This window comes from Dasypus novemcinctus, chromosome 9 (assembly GCF_030445035.2).
Source record: "Dasypus novemcinctus isolate mDasNov1 chromosome 9, mDasNov1.1.hap2, whole genome shotgun sequence".
NCBI lineage: Eukaryota > Metazoa > Chordata > Mammalia > Cingulata > Dasypodidae > Dasypus > Dasypus novemcinctus.
This window is the reverse complement of record NC_080681.1, coordinates 91,599,190-91,618,870: the sequence shown is the minus strand read 5'-3', so window position 1 is coordinate 91,618,870 and position 19,681 is coordinate 91,599,190. Positions and strand designations below refer to the sequence as shown.

The 19,681-nt window shown below is 42.3% G+C and overlaps 1 pseudogene; it reads left to right on the top strand.

Moving 5' to 3' along the window:
- The first annotated feature begins 17,318 nt into the window (after positions 1-17,318).
- Positions 17,319-18,489, top strand: LOC101418756 (large ribosomal subunit protein mL45 pseudogene; annotated as a pseudogene).
- Positions 18,490-19,681: the final 1,192 nt, after the last annotated feature.

The following is a 19,681-nucleotide window of genomic DNA, read 5'->3' as shown; positions in this document are numbered from 1 at the left end:
ATATCTTAAACCCCAGCACCAACTACAATTTCAGTAAAGTAGCATGAAAGCCTTGTGAAAAGAGATCCCATCTGTGTCCAGCTCCATCACACAGAAACACCATTCCAAAGAAGGGCCAACTGACATGGCAGTGAACCCCATCTGCCATGACCATAGAACCTGTGGGTCTCTTTAGCCCTCAAAAGAACCAATACCTGGGGTTGTATCTACTTTGTCTCTGAGACTCTGCTCAGGTGTGCATAAGGGCAATCCTTCTAACATCCTCCAGACTCTTTTTTAGAGACTCATAGCCATATAAACTCATTTGTCCTTTCCATTTCCCCCTTAATTTAGGTCAAACAGCATTTTTAACTCCTGTTATTATATGTAGACAGGGATATTCTGCTGGTCCACGTTGAACCTTTAATTCAAGTCATTTTCTAGTTGCATCATCAGTTGGTACTTGGTAGTGATCCCTCGGTGCCAGGGAGGCTCATCCCCAGGTGTCATGTCCCACGCTGGGGGGAGGGCATTGCATTTACATGCTGAGTTTGGCTTTGAGACTGGCCACATTTGAGTAACATGAAGGCTGTCAGGAGGAAACTCCTAGGTGCGGCGGCTTGCTCGGTCAGTAGAGGTGGGGTCTGGCTGCGGACGAGGGGTCGGTCCAGCTCTGGACGAGGGGTTGGTCCCACTTGGGACGAGGGGTCGGTCCCACTTGGGACGAAGGATCGGTCCGGCAGCAGACGAGGGATCGGTCTCACAGGGGTTGCGCGGTTCAGCTGACGGGGTCGCCCAGAGAAGCAGGCGACGAACTGGGGACAAGGGAGGCCAGGCCCTTGTCTGGGGCTCTCAGGACTGGAGGGCGCATGGCAGAAGAACTACCGCGGAGACAAGGTAAACACGCAAGTCCACTTTATTGAGGGAGAGGCAACAGTTTTATAGGGGCTGGGGAAGGCTGATTGGTCAAAGCCACGCCCTGTTCTGATTGGTTGCGGGCGAAAGGTCAGTGGGCGGTGCTGGATGGGGGAGGGGTGGTGGTTAGGGATTGGCTGTCGCTGTTGCTGGGGGAAGGGGCAGGGTTTAGGGATTGGTGGCTGCTGTTGCTGGGGTGGAGGGCAGACTTGAGTTTCCCGCCCACGCCTGGCTGTTGCTGCTGTCCGGGGGAGGGAAACGGGCAGACTGGATTTTTCCGCCCACGCCTGGCTGTTGCTGCTGTCGGGGGAGGGGAAAAGGGCAGACTGGAATTTTCCGCCCTGCGCCTGCGCAGGGAGAAAGAAGAAGAAGGGTGCCGCCCTACAGGCATCGTGTGGTGCCATCCGGGAGGAGGGGCGGCTGCGGAAGCATGGCTGCCGAGAAGGGGAGACCCGAGGGCACTCTGCGCCCATGCCGAGCTCCCTTCAGGGGTGGCGGTGAGTCCGACCAGCCACCCTATTATGGGGGCAGCGGCTTGGCCTCCCGCGGCTGCTCCCTCGCCAGGCCAGCAAACCACACTTCAGCCCAAGGGGTGACCGCACCTAGGCACAGTGCTGCTCTAGGCCTTGTACTTATTTCAGGCATATAGGCTCACAAGCATAGTCATTAGTATCAGGGGCTCACTGTTGGACCCTCATTCCTTCCTGGTCCTTACTGTTGCACTGGGGGACTGCCACTGCTCCCCTAGGGACCACAACAGAGCACCCCCGGCCAGGAACCCAGTACCCCCCCAGCTGTTGTTTTTAATTGTTTCCACTATGAGTATATCCAAACATTACCATGCACCCTGGACATATGCCCTGTATAACTCCCTGTCAACCATATATCACCTGTCAATAACATCCTATACCAGTATTCCTCCGCTGCCATTGTTGAACCACTCTATGATCCAAAACTTCCTGAAAAGTGAAGCCCAATATAATGTCAGGATCCCTTACTAGTAAAATAGAATATAGCGATGGGTTTAAGTGTTAGATATAGAATATGTATTGATTTGGAAAAATTCTACATCCTAACTTTTTGTTTTCTTTTTTCCTAATTATTGAGCTTCTCTTCACAAGAGCCCTAGATCACAGTACTTCATATATACAATATAGAGTACTCCCACACATCCACCATAAAACCTTTTCCCTTCCACAGTGATATTCTTATAACTTATTCATATCATATTTACTTAAACTGATGTACAGACTCTGAGACAATAGCTTTCAAACAAGGTGACATCTGTGCTTACATTGTGGTCCATACTTTAGGATATACAGTTTTCTAAATTTTTAGTTATCCTGTGTTTTACATTATGGTTTACATTATTAGTCTGTCGTCCCCTATATGTTTATGGTGTAATATGACATGTTTTATATCCGTCCTTGTGTACTCTTGCGAAACTCCTCTCTTACCCACACATTTACCTTGGTTCCATCCATTCAACATCCATTTTCCCCTCTCCTTGGGGCCCACAGCGACAGCCAATCTCCATTTCCTGAGGAGCCATGTCCAGAGATACTTGCAACATTGTTCAGGGCCTGACTTGCTCAACTGCCCTAATGCCCTGGGAGCCACACTTTCTCTTGAGAGATACAGTTCCCTCTATGTGATGGCATTAGTCCTCCCCAGGATGTGCGTCCACCCCCACTCTCACTACTTGGGTCTCTACCCAATGGAATAACCCACCCTGGCAAAATGAGCATTCAGACATTCCCCAGGAGTCCATCCAGCATCAGACCATCCCCTCCGAGCATCCTAAACAGGTAAACCTCCTAATTATATTTTAATACGATTTTCTCAGCATTTTACTCTTAACCAACACCTGATACTCCCCTATGTTCATATGTTGCCCCTCCCTCTCCCCAATTTTTGGGCAGTATTACTCATCTGCCCATCCCCAGCCCCCCTCAAACCCGCAAAGCCCCACCCAAAGGCAACCCCTTGCCCCTATTTTATCTCTTCTTTGTGCTCATACTTACCGCCAGCTCATCATAGATTCCACCCCTGCAGACGTTGGCTCACATCCTTCCTCCACCCCCCGATTTTCTGTAAGCCTATCTTCCAGTCTCTAGCTCTCTGAGGCAGCTCGCTTATTTCATATCATTGAGGTCATGTAGTATTTGTCCTTCAATGCCTGGGTTGCTTCACTCAACATAAGGTTCTCAAGATTCATCCATGTTATCACGTGTGTTTGTAGTGTATTTGTTCTTACAGCCGAGTAGTATTCCATTGTATGTATATACCACATTTTATTGATCCACTCATCTGTTGATGGGCATTTGGGTTGATTCCAACTTTTGGCGATAGTGATCAATGCTGCTATGAACATTGGTGTGCATATATCGGTTTTTGTCCTTGTTTTCAGTTCTGCTGGGTATATACCCAGCAGTGGTATTGCTGGGTCATATGGCAAATCTATGGTTAGTTTTTTGAGAAACCGCCAAACTGTCCTCCAGAATGGTTGGATCCTTCCACATTCCCACCAGCAGTGGATGAGTGTTCCCCTTTCTTCACATCCTCTCCAGCATTTGTATTCTTCTGTTTTTTTCATAGCTGCCAATCTTATGGGAGTAAGATGTTATCTGATTGTAGTTTTGATTTGCATTTCCCTGATAGCTAGAGATTTGGAGCATTTTTTCATGTGCTTTTTAGCCATTTGTATTTCTTCTATGGAGAAGTGTCTGTTTAAATCTTTTTCCCATTTTTTAAATGGGTTGTTTATCTTTTTATTTTCAAGATATAGGAGTTCTTTCTATATGCAAGTTATAAGTCTCTTATCAGATATATGGTTGCCAAATATTTTCTCCCATTGTGTAGGTTCCCTTTTTACTTTCTTGACAAACTCCTTTGAGGTGCAGAAGGATTTAATTTTGAGGAAGTCCCATTTATCTATTAGTTCTTTTGCTGCTCGTGCATTTGGTGTGATATTCATGAAGCCACTTCCTATTACAAGGTCCTGTAGATGTTTCCCTACACTGCTTTCCAAGGTCTTTATGGTCTTGGCTCTTATATTTAGGTCTTTGATCCATCTTGAGTTGATCTTTGTATAAGGTGTGAGATGGTAATCCTCTTTCATTCTTCTACATATGGATATCAGTTCTCCAGGCACCATTTGTTGAATAGGCCATTCTCTCCCAGTTGAGAGGTTTTGGTGGCTTTATTGAATATTATATGGCTATATATATGAGGTTCTATATCAGAACTTTCAGTTCGATTCCATTGGTCTGTATGTCTCTCCTTAAGCCAACACCATGCTGTTTTCACTACTGTAGCTTTGTAGTATGTTTTGAAGTCAGGTAGTGTGATTCCTCCAATTTCGTTTTTCTTTTTCAATATGCCTTTGGCTATTCGGGGCCTCTTTCCTTTCCAAATAAATTTCATAGTTAGTTTTTCTAGTTCCTTAAAGAAGGCTGTGTTGATTTTTATTGGGATTGCATTGAATGTGTAGATCAGTTTCGGTAGGATAGACATCTTAATAATATTTAGTCTTCCTATCCATGAACAAGGAATATTCTTCCATTTATTTAGGTCTTCTTTGATTTCCTTGAACAGTCTTGTATAGTTCTCAGTGTATAAGTTTTTTACATCTTTAGTTAAATTTATTCCTAAATATTTGATTTTTTTAATTTACTATTGTAAATGGTATTTGTTTCTTGATTTCCTCCCAATCTTGCCCATTATTGGTGTACAAAAATGCTACTGATTTTTGCGCATTGATTTTATAATGTGCAACTTTACTAAACTCATTTATGAGTTCTAGAAGCTTTGTTGTAGATCTCTCAGGGTTTTCTATGTATAGGATCATGTCATCTGCAAAGAATGAAATTTTGACTTCTTCGTTTCCAATTTGAATGCCTTTTATATCTGGTTCTTGCCTCAGTGCTCAAGCAAGTACTTCTAAGACAATGTTAAATAGAAGGGGAGACAATGGGCATCCTTGTCTTGTTCCTGACTTTAGAGGGAAGGATTTTAGGATTTCTCCATTGTAAACAATGTTGGCTCTAGGTTTTCCGTATATGCTTTTTATCATGTTCAAAAAATTTCCTTGTATTCTGATCTTTTGGAGAGTTTTTATCAAGAAAGGGTGCTGTATTTTGTCAAATGCTTTTTCTGCATCTATAGATATAATCATGTGATTTTTTTTTCTTCAGTTTGTTTATATGGTGTGTTACATTGATTGATATTCATATGTTAAACCATCCTTACATACCTGGAATGAATCCCACTTGGTCATGGTGTATAATTCATTTAATGTGTTGTGAATACGATTAGCAAGTATTTTGTTAAGTATTTTTGTGTCTAGGTTCATTAGAGAAATTGGTCTGTAATTTTCCTTTCTTGTGGTGTCTTTGTTTGGCTTTGGTACTAGGGTAATGTTGGCATCATAGAAGGAGTTAGGCAATGTTCCTTCTGTTTCAATTTTTTGGAATAGTTTCAGCAGGATTGGTGTTAGTTCTTTCCAGAATGTTTTGTAGAATTCACCTGTGAAGCCATCTGGCCCTGGGCTCTTCTTAGTTGGGAGGTTTTTAATGACTGATTCTATCTCTTTACTTGTGATTGGTTTGTTGAGATGATCAATTTCTTCTTTCGTCAATATGGGCTGCTTATGTGTTTCTAGGAATTTGTCCATTTCCTCTGAATTGTCATTTTTGTTGGAATATAGTTTTTCAAAGTATCCTCTTATGATAGTCTTTATTTCTGTGGGGTCAATGGTGATATCTCCTTTCTCATTTCTTATTTTGTATATTTGCATCTTCTCTCTTTTTTTCTTTGTTAGTCTTGCTAAAGGTTTGTCAATTTTGTTGATCTTCTCAAAAAACCAGCTCTTGGTCTTGTTTATCTTTTCAAGTGCTTTCTTATTTTCTATTTCATTTAGTTCTGCTCTTATCCTTGTTATTTCCTTCCTTCTTCCTGTTGGATTACTTTGTTGTTGTTTTTCTAATTCCTCCAAATGTGCAGTTAGTTCTTCAATTTTTGCTCTTTCTTCTTTTTTGATATATGAATTTATGGCTATCAATTTCCCTCTCAGTACTGCTTTTGCTGCATCCCATAAATTTTATAATTTATGTTGTGTTATCATTATCATTTGTTTCAAGGTAGTCATTGATTTCTTTTGAGATTTCCTCTTTGACCCACTGTTTTTCTAAGAGTGTGCTGTTTAATTTCCAAATCATGGTGTGAAATCTGGGCCTCTGACCCTTGCAAATTTCCAGTTTCACGCCACTGTGGTCAGAGATATTATTTTGTATGATTTCGATCTTTCTGAATTCATTAAGCCTTTCTTTGTGGCCTAGCATACAGTCTATCTTGGAGAATGATCCATGTGCGCTTAAGAAAAATGTATATACTGCTGTGTTTGGGTGTAATGATCTATATGTGTCTATTAGATCCAGCTCCTCTAATATACTGTTCAAATGTTTTGTTTCTTTAGTGATTCTCTTTTGAGATGTTCTGTCCAGAGTTGACAGTGGTGTATTAAAATCCCCCACTATAATTGTAGATGTATCTATTCTTTCACTTAGTTTTTCCAGTGTTTGCCTCACGTATTTAGAGGCGCCCTTGTTAGGAGCATAAATATTTATCATTGTTTGATCTTCTTGACAGATTTTCCCTTTCACTAAAATGTAGTATCCTTCTTTGTCTCTCACAACTGTTTCACCTTTAAAGTTTATTTTGTCTGATATTAATATAGCTACTCCTGCCTTTTTTAGGTTATTGTTTGCTTGTATGATTGTTTTCCAGCCATTCACTTTCAACCTCCGTGAGTCTCTGGGTCTAACATGTGTCTCTGGTAGACAGCATATAGATGGGTCATATTTCCTTATCCAATGTCCCAATCTGAATCTTTTGGTAGGTGAGTTTAATCCATTGACATTCAGTGTTACTTTGAAGGAATTATTTGTTAGCCATATTTTGATTGGAGTTGTGTTTGTCATATTTTGTTTGCTTTTTTTTTCCCCCTTCTCTTTTTGTCCTTTTTGTTGCTCTTACACTTTCCTCCAACTCTGCCTGTCCTGTTTTTTCCTTTCTTCCTGCAGAACTCCCTTTAGAATTTCTTGAAGGGGAGGTTTCTTGTTGGCATACTCTTTCAGTTTCTGTTTATCTGTGAATATTTTTGAACTCTCCATCATTTTTGAATGCTAGTTTAGCTGGATAGAGTATTCTTGGTTGGAAATTTTTTTCCTTTAGTACCTTGACTATATCATACCACTGCCTTCTTGCCTCCATGATTTCACATGAGAAATCAGCACTTAATCTTATGGAGCTTCTCTTGTATGTGATGGTTTTCTTTTCTCTTGCTGCTTTTAGAATTTTCTCTTTGTCTTGAGTGTTGGATAATTTGAGAAGTATATGTCTTGGGGTGGGCCTGTTGGGGTTTATGACAACTGGAGTGTGCTGTGCTTCTTGGATATGTACATCTGTCTCTTTCAGTAGATTTGGGAAGTTTTCAGCCATTATTTCCTGCAACACTCCTTCTGACCCCTTTCCCTTCTCTTCTCCTTCTGGAATGCCTATGATACGTATGTTTGAGCATTTTGCATTATCATTCATGTCCCTAAGTTGTAGGTGGATTTTTTCTTTTTATTGACAACTTCTACTATCTGTTTGATTTCCAATGTACTGTCTTCCACATCACTAATTCTCTTCTCTGCCTCTTCTAGTCTGTTGATATTTGCTGCAAGTGTATTTTTTATTTCTTGAACTGTAGTGTTCATTCCCATCATATCTGTTATCTTTTTGCATATGTCTGCAATTTCCCCTCCAAGTGTTGTCTTCATGTTGTTAACCTCTTCCTTTACTTCATTAAATTTGTTGGTGATAAATGTTCTGAGATCTTTCATTTCTTGTGCGAAGTTCTGCTCCCCTTCCTGATTTTTAGTTTGTTCATTGGATTCAACCATGTTTTCCTGATTACTAGTTTGGTTTGTAGATTTTTGTTGCTGTCCGGTCATCATTTTATCTTGACGGGTTTAATCCATTCCTTAGCTTCTTTGTCTAGTCTTGGGGAGTAATTAGCTGTTGTTTTTGCGTAAGTGGTATATCTTCTTTTTGTCACTTTGTTCTTCTTATTCTGATATCTTATTGCTGGTTGAGTTCACTTTAAAGGAAAGTATTAGGGCTGGGGAAAGGCAATTGTGTAAGCAAGGAAAAAGTGTAAAGTAGTATTGGTGATAAATGTTAATGGAGCAACAATATGAGATCTGGGAGGATGGATATTAGATTCATGTAAGTTGTGTAGAGTTATAACAGTAGGTATAGTACCTATAATGAGGTAGTCGAGTGAATATGGGAGGAATATGGTGTGAATTAAAAAGCTAGTATTTTCGTGAGAGAGGGAAAGATAAAAGAAAGGTAGTAGTTTCAAGAGTGATAACAGACAGAAAACAAAACAAAGGTATTAGAAATTAAGAGTTAGATACTTTGTGGATCAAAGAAAGGGAGGTGGAATATAGGAGAGACAGTAGATGATGGAGGATATCAAGATGTAGGGGAAAGGGGATAGTGTAGGTAGCCAAAATCAATTCACACAGAAACGAGGCAGTGGAGGATGCAAAAACCCAGCAAATGTGAGGTGTTCCCTGCAGCACCTATTGTATAATTAAGATAAAATAAAATAAGAAGAAAATGAGGGACGAGAGAGAGAAAAAACAGAAAAAAAAAAAAAAGAGAAGAAAGGAAGAAAGAAAAAGGGGGTGGGTAAAGGGCCAGGAACAGGTAGGGGAAAGAAAAAAAAATGATATACACCAACCACAACAGGAACACCATCAACGACAACAAAAAAAACCCCTAAATAACTGGGGAAAAAAAAAAAAAGACTGTGGGGGATATGCTGGGAGCAAAGACTAGGGGATAATGCAATGTTAGCAATCAGGACATTAAAAAAAGTAAAAAATAAGATAAAATGAAATTAAAAACAAAACAAAATGAAACAAAAAAGAAAAAACGCAAACGTTGAGGGCTAGGGCATTCAAGGACCTCAGATGGACCTCAGGGCGTGATGGATTCAGGGATGGAAAGTCTGAGATATTGAAGACTCAAGAGGCGTGAGTCTCTGGGGTGTGGGCCAGCAGGGCTTAGGGGACTCAGAACTGGCAACCTCAAATCTGGTCAACAGGGAGCCTGGGAGAACCGCAGTGTAACACAGCCTTCAGGGATCCCCGCAGTTGGGTGCCAGCCCTGTGGGGGAAGTCAGATCCGCAAACTCTATCTTATGTCTGAACCCCGTGATTCACTCGCTCACTGGGGTCTATTCTGTGGATGTATCATCAATTTGGCTTCAGGACAGCTCCCACCCTGTAAGCCCCCAGAATGGCCACCTGAGGGCGTCTCTACACTGCAGCCAATTTAATGACGCAGATCAGAAGCCAGGCCCGGGGGTGGGGCTCCAGCCAAAACGCGGACAACAGAGTCCAAAACCGGAATTCCCAAGCTTCGCAAAATATTCCCCAAACGGCTTCCAGAGGTGTCCCCCCCGTCGCTGCACCCTGTATCAACCTCCCGATTACGTCCCTTTATTACCAGCAATCAATTCTGCTGCAGATCGGCAGTCGGGTTTGTGGGGGCGGGGCTGCAGGTGGAAGTGCTATTACTTGTGTCCGCAATCAAAAAATTCCCCACTTCACAACAAAACCTCATTTTTCTCCCCAAATTGGTCTGCAAAGGCGTCCCGTCCTGTCAACCCCCTAACAGCCCGCCCAGGGCTCGCGAATTCCCCAGTACTGCAGAGCCTCCAAAAAGCGCGGCTGCAGGGCCGGTTCCGCGACTCCACCACCGCCCCCAGGAGGGAGCATCCTGCGTGCAGATCTCACCTCCGTGCAATAGAGTTTCAATTATATTTTATAGACTAATCCTCTCCGTTACCTTCCCACCAAATCGATATCCAGACACTTCCTGCCCTGCAAAAATCCCGAAACAGCCTGGTCCCAGAGAACCTCCAACGCTGCCCAGCCGCTTCTTTGCAGGAGAGACTGTCAGGTAAGCTCACTCAGCCACCATCTTGCCCCGTCCTCTCCCAGTGGTGGATTCTTAAAGGAGATAAGAGAAGTACTGAGTGGACTACTGATGTTTAATGTATGTAGAAGTTGTAATTAGCTTTACTGTAAAATTGTGGAAATGTGTAGAGTGGATGGTAACACACAGTGAGTAACAGGTAGTTTTTAAGTGGGGATGTGACTGAAAATGGTAGTCTAGTTATATAAATGCCAATTGAAAGAATGCTTGAGAATAATCTAGGAACTGAATAGCACAGTAAAACAAGAGGTGGGTGAAAATTGTGGTTGATGGTACAGATGCAAGAGTGTCCTTTGTTAGCTGGAACAAATGTATATCACTGCTACAGGGTGATGGGAATGTGGAGAAGCATGGGAAAAATACAACTAGAGTGACCTATGGACTGTAGTTAGTAGTGATAATATATTCTTGCATCTATGCAAAAGATGTACTGTGTTGATACTGAGGCAGTATAGGAAAGGTGAGCCAAATGTACACTATGGACATGGTAACAAATGATATTATTTTATCTGTAGCAAAGGACACACCACATAGTGGTGTGTTGATGGAGGGGTGTTGTTTGGGAATTCCGCACATGTGCGTGATTGTTTTATAAGTTTACAACTTCCATCATAAAAAATATATATTTAAAAAAAAATAATAGGGTAGGTTGGGGGAAAAACACACCAAATGTAAGATTAGGACTATGATTAGTAGTAAGATTTTGACAGTGTTCTTTCATAGTTTGTAACAAACGTCTCATGACAATTCAAGGTGTTGGTGGAGGGTTGATGTATGGGACCCCTGTATGATGTTATGCATGTTTGCTTTGTAAGTTCACAACTTCTACTATACACTTAATTGTTTATGTATGTTCATATATAAATGATATAAAGATAGTAACAATCGGATTGGTTAGGGGAAAACTACTTTGTTTAGTAGTAATCTTTTGATAATGCTCTTTAATCATTAGTTGAAAAGCTTTAAAAACAACACGTTATTGGTGGTAGGATGAGATGTTATATATGTTTGTTTCGTAAGTTCACAACTATTATAAACTTGTTTATGTATGAGTGATATATTTCAATAAATTTTTTAAAAAGGGGAAAAAAGCCCCAAAAAAACCATGGAAGCATCACTTTTTAAAAAAAATCCTGTCCAGGCACATTTATCCTATCCAAACTCAAAAACAGACTCGACTGTTTCTCCACTGTTCCAGAAGATGAACAAGTTCTCTGTGATTGCTAGGTTAATGTGTCAGCTTAGCCAGGTAATGGTGCCTAGTTGCTTAGTCAAACAAGCATTCTGCTAATTATAATACAAGGGCATTTCATGAACTTTGGTCATCAGTGAGTTGATTATAGAGATGGCTGTTTGCATCTACAATCAATTTAGGAGATTGCCATCAGCAGTGAGTGACATCTCATCCAATCAGTTGAAGGCCTTAAAATGAAGTGATTTCAGCATCCACAGAGAATCCCCATCTCTACTTCAGATAGCCAGCATCTCTTGGGGAATTCAATGAGGACCTTCATATGAGTCACTGGCTTCTAGCCTGCCCTACAGAATTTGGACTTGTGCATCACCAGGGTTGTATGAGACAATTTTATAAAATCTCATACTCTTTACAGATACCTCCTGCGGTTCTGATTCCCTAGAGAACCCTGACTAATATAGCTTGGTCCTAGAAGTGGGGTTCTTGAGAAATGGAATCTTTAAAATGGGATTTCTGAAGTGGTTCTGATATTTTTGCAATTGGCTCTCTACTTTGATTAGATTCAAGAGTACTAATGACTCTTCCCAATAATCCAAAGGCCACTGACAGTCCATGGTGTGAGCTGGCAATAGAGATACACAAAATATCACCAATCAATATGACTACTTCCATGCTTATAAGAGGCAAAGATCTGGGTGAGAGTGTATTTAACATTTTACAGGGTTTGCAGATTTCAAAGATACAATGATGTTGGCTGACTGTTCCTAAATTATGTTGGATACAGTTACAAAAGAAAGGGATGAGCTAAAGGCTTCAAATTTACAACTTAAGTGAAGCATGATTGGTGTGAAAGTTTGTATGTGTGCTCTGAAAGAAAAGCTTGTTTTGTGCAGACTTGAGGTCTCTGAAAACTTAAAAAAAGACACTTCTAATGCTTCTCCTTATTGACCCCCGCCATCCCTATTCTCTTCCACACCTATAACTAGACTAAAGTCACAAAAAACCTTGCAAAGGTAAAATACAAAGTGTGACCCATGAGGAAGTATGCTTACTGTAAAAGAACTGCATGTGTTTTCCAATTTATGTAGATAGAAATCAGCAGGGGAAGCAGACTTGGCCCAGTGGTTAGGGCGTCTGTCTACCACATGGGAGGTCCGCAGTTCAAACCCTGGGCCTCCTTGACCCATGTGGAGCTGGCCCATGTGCAGTGATGATGCACGCAAGGAGTGCTGCACCATGCAGGGGTGTTCCCCACATAGGGGAGCCCCACACGCAAGGAGTGTGCCCCGTAAGGAGAGCTGCCCAGCGCGAAAGAAAGTCCAGCCTGCCCAGGAATGGCACGGCACACATGGCGAGCTGACACAACAAGATGACACAACCAAAAGAAACACAGATTCCCATGCTGCTGACAACAACAGAAGTGGACAAAGAAGAAGACATGGCAAATAGACACAGAGAACAGACAACCAGGGTGGGAGGGGGGGAGGGAAGTGGAGAGAAAGAAATAAATAAAATAAGTCTAAAAAAAAAAAAGAAATCAGGGGAATGTGTGTGCAAATTAATATTAAGGGTGTAGGTTACTAGTGGAAGGAATGTAAAATTGGATTAGGCTGAATTTATTGGTATGGGTACACTAAGCAGAGATTCTGGATTCAGTGTTGTAGCTCGAGGGGTTAGAAAAGGCTCTAACAGTTTTTTCAGGTGACTGGCTGAAACATGGACTAAAAGATGGTCTACAGTGCCTGAGGTCGAGATGACCGATTTACCCTGGTATACTGTAGGTGAGGGGATCTGAAGGCTTAGAGAGATTGGAATACTAGAATGGATTGATCATTTAAGACCTGCCTACCCACCTCAGGAATGTCCAGAGGATACAGCTTTCACCAGGGCTATGACAAATAAATTTGTGAGACTAACTCCATTTTCCCTTAGGAGCTCTGTGGTTGCTCTTCTCTGCAGATCAGATATTACTGTGGGAACTGCTGTCACAGAAATGCAATCCTTAAACACTATATGGATGATTAGATCCCAGGCTGACAGACACCAAGTAGCAGCACTTAATGACCAAAGACAAGATGGGTATGACTACCACAGTGAAAGACTCAAAGCAACAGTCAGAAGGGTCTAAGTCATGTAGACCTGTGTGTTGGCTAATAGATCATGGAGTACCTAGAAGTAAAATAGATGGACAATCTACTAAATTTCTACTTAATCTGTATAAGCAGAACTGAGTTCTAGGTCTAGTGAACAAAAGCCTAACTTGAATTACAGAAAGAGTCACAGCCCCTTAATCAATTCCTAGACTTAAGAGATTTTACAGACCCAGAGCCCCTTGAGTGAAGGGAAGGTCAGGTTCCCTTGGGGAGGGATCCTGTTACACTGCCAAAATTTTATGCTCTTCATCTTCCTCCCAGCTTTCCCCAGAGACCTATGGCCTTTTATCAGGGTAACCAGGTACTGGGGAAAAGGAAATTATCAGACATTTCGGGGATTATTAGATACTGGCTCAGAAGTGACAATAATTCCAGGAGACCCAGAATGTCACTGTGGCCCACGAGAGTTAGGGTCTTTGGAGGTCAGGCAATTGAAGGTTTAGCTCAGGTCCATCTCACAGTGGATCCAGTAGGTCCCTGGATCCATTCTGTTTTTATTTCCCCAGTTGCAGAATATGTAATTGGAATAGACATAATCAGCAACTAGCAGAATCCCCACATTGAGTCCCTGACTTGTGGAGTGAGGGCTATTACAGTAGGAAAGGTCAAGTGGAAGCCACTAGAACTGCCCCTACCTAGCAAACTAGTACATCAAAAGCAATACTGGATTCCTGGAGGGATTGCAGAGATCAGTACAACCAAGGATTTGAATGATCCATGCATGGTGATTTCCACCACATCCCCATTCAACTCCCCTATTTTTTTTTTAAGATTTAGTTTTTATTTATTTCTTCCTCCCCACCCCCACCCCCAGTTGTCTGCTCTCTGTGTCCATTCACTGTGTGTTCTTCTGTGACCACTTCTATCCTTAGCAGCAGCACCGGAAATCTGTGTTTCTTTTTGTTGTGTCCTCTTGTTGTGTCAGCTCTCCATGTGTATGCACCATTCTTGGGCAGGCTGCACTTTGTTTCACTCTGGGTGGCTCTCCTTATGGGGCACATTCCTTGCCCATGGGGCTCCCCTACACGAGGGCACCCCTGCGTGGCACCACACTCCCCGCACACATCAGCATTGCTCATGGGCCAGCTCCACACACATCAAGGAGGCCTGGGGTTTGAACCGTGGACCTCCCATGTGGTAGGCGGATGCCCTATCCACTGGGCCAAGTCCACTTCCCCAACTCCCCTATTTGACCTAACAGAAAACGGGTGGATCTTGGAGGACGACAGTGGATTATCGTAAACTTAACCAAGTGATGACTCCAATTGCAGCTACTATTGCAGATGCTATTCCATTGCTTGAACAAATCAACACATCCCCTGGTACCTGGTATGTAGCTATTGATCTGGCAAATGCTTTTTTCTCTATTGTCATTAGTAAGGACTACCAGAAACAGTTTGCTTTCAGCTAGCAAGGCCAGCAATATATTTTCACTCTCCAGCCCTATGTCATAATATTGTCCTCAGGGACCTTGAATCTTGTGTCCCTCTCACAAGACATAACACTGGTTGGTCCATTATCATGCTGATTGGACCTAGTGAGCAAGAAGTAGCAATTACTCCAGACTTACTGGTAAAGCACTTGCATGGGAGAGGATGGGAGATAAATCCAATGAAAATACAGGGGCCTTCCACCTTGACGAAATTTTTAGCTGTTCAGTGGTGGAGGCATATCAAGATATCCTTTCTAAAGTGAAGAATAAGCTGTTACATCTGGCCCTCCTATGACCAAAAAAGGCACAACGCTTAGCTGATCGCTTTGGATTTATGAGACTACATGTTCCTCATTTGGATATGCTACTCCATCCAGCCCATTTACTGAGTCACCAGAAAAGCTGCTCATTTTGAGTGGGGAACAGAACAAAAGAAGGCTCTGTAACAGGTCCAAGCTGCTGTGCAATCTGCACTGCTACCTGGGCCATATGATCCAGCAGACCCAATGGTGCCAGAAGTTTCAGTGGCTTATAGAGATGTTGTCTGGGGCCTTTGGCAGGCCCCCTATAGGAGAATCACAATGCAGACCCTTAGGATTTTGGAGCAAAGCCCTACCATTCTCTGCAGATAACTACTCTCCTTTTGAGAAACAGCTTTTGCCCTGCTACTGGGCCTTAGTAGAGACTGAACGCTTAACCATGGCCACCAAGTTACCACGAGACCTGAGTTGCCTATCATGAGCTGGGTATTGTCTGACACATCAAACCATAAAGTTGGAGGTGCACAGCAGCACTCCATCATAAACTGGAAGTGGTATATGCAACATCGACCTCAAGCAGGTCCTGAAGGCACAAGTGAGTTACATGAGGAAGTAGCCCAAATGTCCATGGTCACCATCCCTGCCACATTACCTTCTCTTTTGCAGCCCACAGCTATGACCTCTTGGGGAACTCCTTACAATCAGTTGGCTGGGGAAAAGAAAGCCCGGGCCCGGTTTACAGATGGTATGCAGCTGCCACCCAAAAGTAGACAGCTGCAGCACTGCAGTCCCTTTCTGAGATATCCCTGAAGGACAATGGTGAGGGCAAATCCTCCCAGAGGGCAAAATTTCAAGCAGTGTCCCTGGTTGTTTATTTTGCTTGGAAGGAGAAGTGGCTGGAGGTGCATTTGTACACTGATTCATGGGCTGTTGCCAGTGGTTTGACTGGATGGTCAGGGACTTGGAAGGTACATGATTGGAAAATTGGACAATGAGGTCTGGGGAAGAAGTATGTGGATAGACCTTTCTGAGTGGCAAAAACATGAAAATATTTGTGTTCCATGTAAATGCTCACCAGAGGGTGAGGCACTTGCATGAGAGAGGATGGGAGATAAATGCAATAAATCCATCCTAAGTGGATGCAGCATTAACTCAACAGAGGCCAATTTTAATAATCAAGTAGATAAGATGACCTGTTCTGTGGATAGCAGTCACCCTTTTTCCCCAGCCACTCCTGTCATTGTCCAATGGGCTCTTGAACAAAGTGGCTATGGTGGTAGGGATTGAGAATATGTGTGGGTTCAACAACATGGACTTCCCCTCACCAAGGCCAACTTGGCTACAGCCACTGCTGAGTGCCCAATCTGCCAGCAGCCAAGACCCACACTCAACCCCTATATGGCACCATTCAGCCTGCTACCTGATCAGCCTGCTACCTGGTGGCAAGTTGATTACATTGGACCACTTCCACCATGGAAGGGTCAGCAATTTTTTTTGGAGACATATACTCCAGATATGAGTTTACCGTCCCTGCACACATTGCTTCTTCTAAAACTACCATCCATAGACTTAATGAATGTCTTAACCAGCACCATGGTATTCCACACAGCAATGGTTCTGATCAAGGAACCTATTTCACAGCAAATGATGTGTGGGAATGGACACATGCTCATGGAATTCACTGGTCTTACCCTATTTCCCATCACCCTAAAGCAGCTGGATTGATAGAATGGTGGAATGGCCTTTTGAAGACTCAATTATGGCACCAACTAGGTAGCAATACCTTGCAGGGCTGGGATAATGTTCTCCAGGAGGCTGTATATGCTCTAAACTAGAATCCACTCCATGGTGCTGTTTCTTCCATAGCCAGGATTCATGGGTCCAGGAATGAAGGGGTGGAAATGGGAGTGGCACCACTCATTATTACCCCTAGTGATCCACTCAGAAAATGTTTGTTTCTTGTCCCTGCAACTTTAAGCTCTGCTGGTCAACAGGTCTAAGTTCCAAAAGGAGGAATGCTTCCATCAGGGAACGCAACGATTCCATTGAAATGGGTGTGAAGACTGCCACCTGGCCACTTTGGGCTCCTTATGCCTCTGAATCAACAGGCAAAGAAGTGAATTACTGTATTGGCTGGGTTGATTGACCCTAACTATCAAGGGGAAATAGTACTGCACCTACATAACAGAGGTAAAGAAGAGTTTGCCTGGAATGCAGGAGATCCCCTAGGGCATCTCTTAGTACTACCACGCCCTGTGACAAAAATCAATGGAAAATTGCACACTCTTAGCTTCAGTCACCATCTCAGAAGTCTTTGCATGGACAAAATGGCAGCCCCTATGCCTCGGGGATTGGCTTATGTACCCAGGGTTTTGGGCTGGTGGTCTCGGCAGCCAGCCCTGGTGGCTCAGTCTGCAGTTGTAATTCCAGGAACAACTAAAAAAACATTTTATACCCCCTACTTTTGAACCCGAATACAAAACAGAAAAGGAGTTTACAGAGTATTTCTGGAAAGCAGGATTGGTCATTCCTCTGGAATGTATGGAATGTCCTATACATATGGCCTGTACAGTTAGTATTTTTGACATCTATATTCCTCCTGAGGGCGATGTCATCTCTTTCAAAGGAAGGGCTGCAACAGAGAATGGAGCGATTGAAGAAGAATGTGGTATCACAATTGTCAATCCAGAAGATAAAAGAATATGATGCTAATTTTAAAACAAAGGACTTTCCTTAAAAAGCTAAAGATATCTTCATTGAAGCTCACCTTTGTCTAAACAACTCAGACCATGACTGGCTTCATACCTTGGTGACAGAACACTGTTTTCCAGACATGGTCTGGGACATCAAATATAAGACCATCTGCTGGCATTTCATGGAATTTTTAGAGCCACCCCAGGTGGTTCAGGTTCGCTGTACAAGTCTAGTGAACCAGGGCAGTATGTATGGCCAGGTCACTGTACTCATGCATACCCAGCAGACTCTGGCCATCTATGATTGGTTTGGATGGTTGATGTATGGCCAGGAAGATGTACCCAAGGATGTTCTGGAGTATGTAGTAAACCCTTATAGGAACTGGAGAATGCATAGCAAGATCATCCCCCAGTGGAAACCCCCTAAGCAGCCCATCCTCAAGATGGTGATGATTCCTAGCCTCCAGCTGAAACCATGGGAAGACTATGAAGAGCCACAAGGGGAAGCCCATAAGCCTCAACTAGCCTGATGGCAAAAATGACTCCAGGGTAAAGCATAGGTGATGGGGAAACTAGAAACTGTGAAGTAGCTGAGTCTGGGAGATGAGAAGTCATTCATCTCCATCATGCAATTAAAAAAACCTACCTTTGTTCAAAAAATAAATAAAAAAAGAAAATTGCAACAACCCAATCCAGGCAAGACTAACAACGGCCCAGAATCTTCAGGACTGAAAGTTTGTGTCACCCCACCAGGAAAAGATACACAGCTAGCTAAGGTGCTTGCTGAGGATAAAAGGGAACATGAAATGGGTAGTGGAAGAATGTAGTGATAAAAACAAACTTCAACCATGTGACCAGTTACAGAAACGAGGACTGTAATGGTCATGAATATTTCTTCCTTGTTTTATTATGAGTATGTTTGTATATATACATAAAACAAATATCTTTGTTTTCTTCTCTATCCTTTCCTCTTATCATATAAGTTGTATTAGTTTCATGTCATAGTATTTAAAGATGTCAAGTTTAAGAGTGAGTATTACCCAAGGACTTGTACCCTATTCTGGAGGAATTTAGGCATTTCCAGTTCTTTGCAGGACAGTTGAGTACTGTGAGGCAGGCAATATATATATATAATATATATATATTATTGTTTTTATTTAGAGATTAAGTATGGTTTAAGGTGATGTGTATCACTGCCAACATGACAAAGGGTGGACTGTGATGGTTAGACTAATGTGTTAACTCAGCAAGGTAATGGTGCCCAGTTGTTTGGTCAAGCAAGTCCTGGGCTAATTGTAATACAAGGACATTTCATGGACTTTAGTCATTAGTGAGTTGATTGTATAGATGGCTGGTTACATCTACAATCAACTGAGGTGATTGTTGTCAGCAAGAAGTGATGTCTCACCCAATCAGTTGAAGGTCTTAAAAGAAGAAGCAATTTCAGCATTCAGAGAGAGAATCCTTTTCTCTACTTCAGATAGCCAACCTGTCCTGGGAAATTCAATGAGGACTTTCATCTGAGTCCCTGGCTTCCAGCCTGTCCTACAGAACATGGATTTCTGCTCCTCCATGGTCATGTGAGACAATTTTATAAAATCTCATACTATTTACAGATATCTCCTGTGATTCTGTTTCCCTAGAGAACCCTAAAACAAACTCCTCATTAATGAAAAAAAAAAAAACATTGCTTGATCATAGTCACATCTCATAAAACTAAATTTTTAATAAAACTAAGTTTTTAGTCTTCCTTCTGAAAATCTCAGGTCACTGGTAGTATCAATGTGGCCAATGACTTGACACATATACTTATTGCCACCAAATACTCAAGAGCATCACCTTCCAACTTGGGAGAGTTTTTTATTCCTATGAAAGTATCAAAACCCAATTATGAAAAATAAAAATCACAGCCAATCTGGAAAAACTACAACAAACACTGTCTTACACTGGTCCAAAGACATATAGACCAATGGAATAGAATTGAGAATTCAGAAATA